The sequence below is a fragment of the Hippoglossus stenolepis genome, chromosome 11 (assembly GCF_022539355.2).
Source record: "Hippoglossus stenolepis isolate QCI-W04-F060 chromosome 11, HSTE1.2, whole genome shotgun sequence".
Lineage (NCBI taxonomy): Eukaryota > Metazoa > Chordata > Actinopteri > Pleuronectiformes > Pleuronectidae > Hippoglossus > Hippoglossus stenolepis.
In genome coordinates, this window is record NC_061493.1 from 25,375,661 (window position 1) to 25,384,352 (window position 8,692).

The 8,692-nt window shown below is 45.0% G+C and overlaps 1 non-coding gene across 1 annotated transcript; it reads left to right on the forward strand.

Annotated features, from left to right (window-relative positions):
- Positions 1 to 8,468: 8,468 nt before the first annotated feature.
- On the forward strand, positions 8,469 to 8,556 carry trnay-gua. Its single transcript is given in 2 exon segments — positions 8,469 to 8,505; positions 8,521 to 8,556. It is a non-coding gene; the product is annotated as a tRNA-Tyr (tRNA).
- Positions 8,557 to 8,692: the final 136 nt, after the last annotated feature.

Here is an 8,692-nt window from a genome sequence, read left to right on the forward strand (position 1 = left end):
GGTACCCGGGGGCGAGAGACTGTCTACTCGAGTTCAATCACGTCTCCGTATTTCCATCTTTTGGCGGCCAATCCGTAAGCTCTATCTCCATCTTTCGTCGCATCGCCGAATCACGTCGCACCGTCTCCAACTTTCTGGAAAACCAATCAGCGGGTCCGTTCTCCATCTTTCAAGTGCGTCACTTCAATGTGACAGCCAATGACCATGGCCCGTCTTCAACTTTCGGGCAGCCACAGGAACCCTCCCCCTCCGGATTTCTACTGTAAATGTGACCTTTTCAACTCCGTCACTTTGAGGATTTCTACCGGACAGGTAAGATGTCGCCAATGTCATCTCACTTACTCCACTACTAGCTAGTAAGCTAATTTATTACACCGACACACGGCTATGACACGGGTTTAACATTCGCGTTTGTAAAATCACCGTTCATTCATTCGTTGTTGTTGTTACTTTGCCTTTTCCTTTCCATATACCGGTCGTCTTTTGCACTAAAAAATCGACGCTCTTCATACCGCTGTACATTATTATATGTTTATGTGCGCCAAAACTTTGGCGCGCCTCATACCGCTGTACGCTATTATATGTTTCTGACCGCCAAGTTTGGCCTTTTTTGAGTGCCAAACTTGCTGCAGTTACCACAATGCGTTATTATATGTTATGGCGCCAAACTTGGCGCTTTTCACTCCTGTCAGCGTTATTATATGTTTCTGACCGCCAAGTTTGGCCCTTTATGAGCGCCAAACGTTTCGCACTTCGCTGCACGCTATTATATGTTTATGTGCGCCAAACTTGGCGCTTTTCATACCGTCGTTATTATATGTTTCTGACCGCCAAGTTTGGCCCTTTAAGCGCCAAACTAGCTTTTCAACCGCTGTACGTTATTATATGTTTATGTGCGCCAAGTTTGGCTTTATGAGCGCCAAACTTGGCGCTTTCACTGCATGTACTATTATATGTTTATGTGCGCCAAACTTGCCGCTTTTCATACCACGTAAGTTATTCTAATCTTTATGAGCACTAATTTTAGCTTTTCCTCATAAGCCTGTACATTATTATAAATTTTAATTAGAAAGAGGGAATATGGTTTGCCTATTGATTTGAAATAATCCTAATGTTACTGTAGTACCCTCATTCAATTTACAGTAGAGTATAACATCATTATAATGTAACACAAGCTTTAACTTTTGCATGTCTATCAAGTAATAGTAAAGTTGTATAAATCTGTATGTAACCAAACTGCAATACAAGCAGTTATGGAATTCTACTATATTATACAATGAGCTGAAATGTGTTAGAATTTGCTGATAAGTACGCTGATTCTTGTTGGGTTTTTTCTCACATGTATATGCTTGTATAAACTGAATTGTCTATTATTGTCAGATGGCTTCCAAAGACAAAAAACACAGAGCTATGGGTGATGAGGAGTGGATGTCCCGTCTGTGTAAGTTTGCTGCTGTAGGGGTCTGGCCCGCTGATGCAGGAAACCGGCCGGCACCACACCAGAAAAAGTGGCACGATCTGTTTCTGAAGGTAGACTTGGAGAAAGTGATGTGTACAATCATTACACTTAAAGCAAAGTAAAAATATTACAATTCACTATCACTATTACAGATTGAGAAATGCCCAATGCAGCTCAGGGGTCAAAGGTCTCTGTTTGGAGGGACACAGACATGTAACTGTGGTTTCCATAAAAAGAAGGTATCAGAGGTCTTACATAATATTACAATGTCTTGGTGTTGTATTACATATTATTGAATTTCATTTTCATTTCTTGGAACCTGTAGCCATCAGTCTCTGTGTCATCTTCGGTGACACCACAACCAGGACCCTCATCTGCATCCCCCTCCATAACACCTGGGCAACCACCACGCAAGCCCACTTTGACTTTGGCATCAGTAAGTATTGAGGATATACTGAAGCTAATATTTATATTTCGACATTTCAAACGGTTACACATACGGTTACTTTTTCTTCTCGTAGTTAACAAAACCACGGTTTGAGCTGGTGCCCATTTACGGCCAAACTTGTCTTTGGCTGGGAAGCATGGAATCAAGGTAATATAAGGACAACATCTTAGTAAACATAGCGGCATTTTCACTTTTTTTACAGATATGATGAAATGGTCTAGTCTTATAATATCTGTGTTGTTATACCTAATTATGACACAATACTTTATTTATTTTCGTGTAAACTGTCCTCTTCTTCACTTAGACCACAACTGGCACTTCTGAGTCCTCTGCTGTCTCGGGCATTGTGCCAAGTGCCTCTGCACGGAGGACCCCGTCACCTGCCCACAGTCCCAGGCACTATATTCAGACTGTCTCTCCTCTGTCTCTTCCCCCCTCTCCTGTGTCTGCAACCACCTCCACTTCTTGTGTCACATCGGCTGCTGCTGGAGCTGTGAGAAACTCCTCATTTAAGTTGTTTTCTTCACACCCATATTTTATTAAACTTGAAACAAGCCTCCTTCATGAGTAGCTTATAATCATGTCTATGTATTTTTTTTTGTGATTTATAAATTAGAGAGTGTCAACTGCCACCTCCTTGGATACCTCCTCTGCTCCTCCTGCCCCTGTGGACTCTGCCTCTGGTGAATGTGTCTCCTCTGCTGCAACATCTGTGGCTGGTCCCTCAGCACACTCCCCTGACTCTGAGCCATTGGCCGAAATCTCTGGTGGCTGCTGCTGCTGGTGTCTCAGAGCCTGGCTGGCTGCCTGCAAAGCTGATGACAACTTTACCAGCTCAGGACCAGAAATGGATTTCAGCAGCTCTGTGGAAGAACCATCGTTTGCGCTCTGACCTGAAGCTGTGGTATAATCCACCATTCCAGCGCTCATTTATCATCAGGCCCCACTCCAGAGCGCTTTCTCACCGGCTTCTCCTGTGGATGCCCTACCACCTGTGGAAGGTCAGGCTCGCCTGTCCTGTTTGTGGCAACCAGCTCACAGGCTATGGAGCCCACAAGAGAGCCCAGCAAGGTTCTGGATGTGGACACATTTTACCTTTTAATTACTGAGACCCTGTGGTGCAGTGCAGCTGGTTGCAAAACCACTTACATTTCCACCAGCAAGACAATATTGGACCAGCTGGCAATGCAACACAGGCTGGAGTTCAGACTGATCCTGACTCAAAGGTTATTATACTGAGATTATTTCGCTTATGTAACGTCTTTGTTTGTCATTGAAACACACTTCAACGTTGCTGTTTTCATTTTTCTTTTCTTTATAGATATGCTTGTGACATACGGGTGATTTGCTTTCTGAGGGAGAGGGCCCTGGGTAACAGCCCCTCCCGGTTGGTCAGGCAGCTGAGGGAAACCACAGTCGGGAGTGGCTGAACTTCCTCTGCCGTTACTTTGGTGCATGCACGGACTTTGCTAACCGGCCATGCCTACTCCTATCACATTCCAGGAGCCGCCTGAGCCAGTAGCTATCCCCTCTCACAGGTGGATGCTATCTGTGTATGGCAGAGACATCTTGAGCAGGCTGGACCACATCAAAGCCAACATCACATGCACCTTTGGAAGTGTCCTAAAATGGACTCCACCAAAAGGTACATATTTGGGACTGTAAACACTGTAATATTCTACATTATAACCTCACTTTGTCAAAATATAACATTAGTAGTACAGACTGAAATATAACAATGCTTTGTCATTAAAAGAAACCTCATGTAATTATACTAGCATCGCACATATACAACATATTTAATAACTCACTGTCCTTTATTTGCATCACAGATCACCAAGAAGCTGTCAGGCCTGGCAAAAGGGACTGCCATGTGGCTTACATCTGTGAGCAATGAGGTGGGCCAAATCCTCATCAGTGTCCTGACTGCTCAGGAGGGTCCAGCTCTGGACATCATGGCAGCTGATCTCATCCGGAGATACAGCAATGCTGGTGTGGCCCCTCCTCGGTACTGTATGTCGACACTGAATGTTGTCGGGAGGGCAGGGTACAGACCAAATTGAAACAACGATTTGGAGGGTGGCCAGACCTCATTGTGAGGTTAGACATTTACCATTTCATGAGGCGACTGGCATCTGGCTGTACAAAGGATTCTCATCCTCTCTACCCCACCTTCATGGCCAAATTGTCCAGCTGCATTTTTGAGTGGGACAGCAGAGATGTTGCCTTGCTGCGCCGAGCCAAGACTGCACAGCTGGTACGGGAAGGTGTACCTAGCATAACGGACAAAATGGTAGAAATGCAGATAACCAAGGCCGACTGGCGACTGCAGAAGGCAGAAGGAGAGCAGCAGACAATCATCTTGATTGAATGCCTGCTCAATGAGCTGATAGGGATAAAGGGGAGAGACTCGCTTGGTGTCCCTCTGTTGGACCAGGAGAGGATGCAGCACATCTGGCATGTCCAGACGAGGCATGTAAAGTGCATTCAGGATGAACCGGGTGTGCTTCTCTATACCCAGATGGGCACCACCACCAAAGCGGGCATTGTTCTGCCAAATTACAGGTGTGCTCGAGGGTCCACATCACTTGAGTCCTTCCACCTACACCTGAACAGGTTCATTCCAGGTCTGTATGGATCCCTATACATTGATGAGATTAAATATATAGGGTTCAACGTTTTATTACTATTAATATTATTATTATTATTAATACTATTATCCTGTACAGTACTAACACTGACAAAATTCTCCCTTAACATTATTTCTCACATTGTCTCTCTCTTAAGGAACGAGTGCCAACAGCCTTAATTTCCAGCTGTACCTCCTAGAAGGGCTTCATCGGTGGAACCAGGACCGACAAGCTGCATCCCTGGCAGTCAAGCCTCCCAGCCTGCTCAGTTACTCAGGGGACCTTGTTCACTGTGTCAACACCCAGAGTGTCAAGGTGCTTGGAAGGAAATTTGTGCCCTCTTTTCAGCCACCTGCTGTTTACACTGGTAAGTTTAACCTTTCCACCATGATGAGGTGATATTTCATATCCATCAAATATAATAACCTCTTTAATAAAATTTCTGAAAGCAAATTTTCGTCTTCCTATTCTTTTGTCTGTCCCAGGGGAGCTAATAGGTATCGATTACCTGTACCGTCAGACCGGAAGGCCCCTGCAGGATGTACATCCTGACTCAGAGGAGACCGACCACATGCTGGAGGATGTTTGCACTGAGGAAGAGCTGGATGAGGGCTTTGGGGATGCTGGTTTGGATCACAGCTTGGACCCCACCATTGAGCTGCTGGAAATGTCCTCAGGTCCATCACCTACCAGCTTTTCAACTCCTTCTCTCCACGCTACTGCTGCTCCTCCTAGGCCTGGATGTAGCTCCAGTGCAGCAGCATCTGAGCATCATCTGGTAATATTCACATCACATTTCTTTTATCGTACAATGTCAGTGGATAATTGTTACTGTGTTATGATTCCACTTATAGTACAAAATGTAGCAGTGCTATCAAGACACCGACAAAAATAAAATACAATAAATACAAATCTGGAGATAACAAATTAATAAAAGCATAATACACTCTACTTAAATGCCATTTAATTTCTAGATTGAGTATGAGTGCACAGATATGCCCCTGGCCCATCAGCCCCTCCGGCGAGTTATCTACTCCCAAGTTCCACCAGCCTTTCAGCAGCTGTTTCTGCTGCTGCAACTGTTTCTCCTGGTCCATCCGCATCCCCACCAGTCTCTCCTGCTGGAGCGCGGGGTGAGTGTTTCTTTGGTACGAGTTACCACACAACCTGTTATACTTGTGGTATGCTTCGGGTTTTTTTACTTCTATTCCATTTCTTTTTGTTTCCCAGGCTTTGGATTTTCCCACCAGGGTGTTGTCTGGCCCATCAGCCATCACCACCAGCTCAGCCTCCATGCTTCCTCTCCCCACCACCCTCTCGACCACTGTCCCTACAGCCACAGCTTCCTCTGGATCACAGACCACCACCCCAGCAGCACCTGGGCAACATCTGGTGAGTCTTTTTGCGAAGAATTACACTGGGACAGTTATGTTACTTTTCTGTATTTGCTACTGTGTATTTTTTTGTTTGTTAATTTTGATGTACTCTTATATTTACCAGGCAGTGGATGAGCGTGGTGTTCCAGGAATGGACGGTGTGGACTGCCTGGCTGACTACTTGGTGGGGCTGAGAAATGAAACTGGCCTCACCCTTAACAACCTGCAGGCCAGTACAATCATAGCCCTGTGGCAGAACCTCCTGCCATATGATCGCCAGCGGTGGAATATGCTGCACGGCACCAGAGTCGCCTGACAACAGGACGCTACAGGCAAAAAGAAAGCTGAATTTACACCAGGTGTGAGAGAGCATGACACGCTGTGTCTTAGGATCAACAGGATCCCCTGTGCCAGACTGTTGTCGCCTGATAGAGTCCATCTTTGTCAAACTGTGCAACATCTATAAGAGCCCCAAAAAGCAGGGCAATTATGCTCTGACAAGATGGACTCTCATCCTCAAAGACTACAGCAAAATCAGGCAGCTGGTCCTGGGTAATGGTGTGGTCATGCAGACCACTACATTACAGTTGTTTGAGGTCAACCAAACAACCCTCATCCAGTGGCACAACAAGCGCCTGAAGAGGCAGGAATGTGGTATTCTGCTGCAAGGGGTCAACTTGCCTCCCTCTATTCCGTTGCTTCTGTGCCTCTACCACCTATGCAGTCACGTCCCACTGCTGCACCCCCACAGCTTGGCCCCCAACATCAATACCACTTGCCACAGAGTACAGCAGGAAAGGCCGTGGACAAGAGGAAGTCTGTTCTTCCAGCCCAACACCTTCATCCTCCAAAGGCTTTCTGCCCAGGCTTGCCTTCTATGAGGCAGTTGGTCACACAGCAGACACGTCCACATACCTCTGCCCCTATGCCTATTGTCCCCCAATCCAGCCCTGTCAGTGGCCCAATTGTTGTTTTGCCCCCACAAGTCCCTGCAGTCAAGTTGCTTGCTCCTGCTGGCCCCCTCCCCATCCCATCTTCTGCCCGAAGACGGTACATTCGGACAACAGAAAAAAACAAATGCAGTCAGTGTCAGCAGCCCCGGACTCTTGAAAATGGCCATCGTCAATATTATGGCTATGTATACTGTCCTTTTAACACTGACATGCCACATGACCAGTGGTTGGAGGACATGCGGAGGAAGAGGGCAGCAAAGAAATGATTTCATTATTCTGGAGTGTAAATAATGTATGTATATAGTTTTAAAAGAAAGTGTTGTTGCAATAGTTCAGTATTTTTTATCTTCTAATGTTTGGTGGTTTCAGTTTGTCTGTATGTTTATTGGCCAATACATGAGGATTTCTTTCATTCTTTGTATTTATTTTGTTATTACCTCCAACAAAGAGGTAATTTTTACTCCAGTCTGTTTGTTGGTCCATTTATTTAATTCATTTCTTCGTTGTTACTGTTGTTTGGGGTTCTTTGTGTCAAGATTTCCAGTGTATTTTGTAATAAATGTGTATACTTTTTCTACAGCACTATCTTGTTTATTTCACCCAAAGATATAGCATATTTTAGCTATTAACTGTATAGTTAATGTTAACTGTACAGTTAACATTAACTTAATCTATTCTATAAGAAAAGACCATTCAAGTCAAAATAATAATAAAATTGTGTTGATGCAACTACTGATTGTTAATAATGTGAGTTACATTGCTATAAAAACGATTTATTAATATAATTTCATTAACAACAATTACATCTCTATGCAAGCATTACAAACACAATGTTTGACCATTTGACCAATATAAAGTAACTAAGTGACATTTACGCGATTCATAGTATTTGGTAACAGTTTGGGTAAATAGACACATGTTGCTGACGGAATTGATCCAGCAACCTTCGGATCCACAGCTGCTTATGCCATACTCCAGCAAAGTGTCATTTTGGTCCTATTACTCTAATTAATACAATAACAAATGCATCCTACAACATCTGACAGGCACCAGGATCAGTTTCCATTCTCTATTCTTTCCATTTCCTCTCTTTTCCTTCCCTCTTCTTCCCCTCTTCTCCCCCTCTTCCCCTTCTTTCCTCTTCTTCCCCCATACAGACTATTGTTCCCCAGCTTTAGCTCAGTTGGCAGAGCGGAGGACTGTAGGTTACGTATGTTGACATCCTTAGGTCGCTGGTTCAACTCCGGCTCGAAGGAGGAGTCTTTTACGGTGGAAATTTGCTTCTGAGACTTAACGACTCGCACGGTTGGGGTTAGGGGTTAGAGTTAGGGTTAGTCGCTGGTTCAACTCCGGCTCGAAGGAGGAGTCTTTTACAGGCGGAAATTTGTGTCTGAGACTAAACGACTCGCAAGATATCATCAGCCGTGTACACCTCCAGTCAGGGTACCTCAACGACCCAAAGGCAGGTAGAGAGGGCCGGGCAGTAAATGTCCTGAATGTTTAGCTCAGGAACTCTGGCGACTTTCGCCGACTTCCGTACATTTTCTAACCAGGATACGTACATTTCCCAAAATAACGCAACACTGTTTTACAGATTTTATCCCTTCGATAGCTCAGTTGGCAGAGCGGAGGACTGTAGGTTACATATGTGGACATCCTTAGGTCGCTGGTTCAACTCCGGCTCGAAGGAGGAGTCTTTTACAGGTGGAAATTTGCGTCTGAGACTGAGCGACTCGCAGGGTTAGGGTTAGGGGGTTAGATTAGGGTTAGGTTGCTGGTTCAACTCCGGCTTGAAGGAGGAGTGTTTCACAGGTGGAAATTGGCGT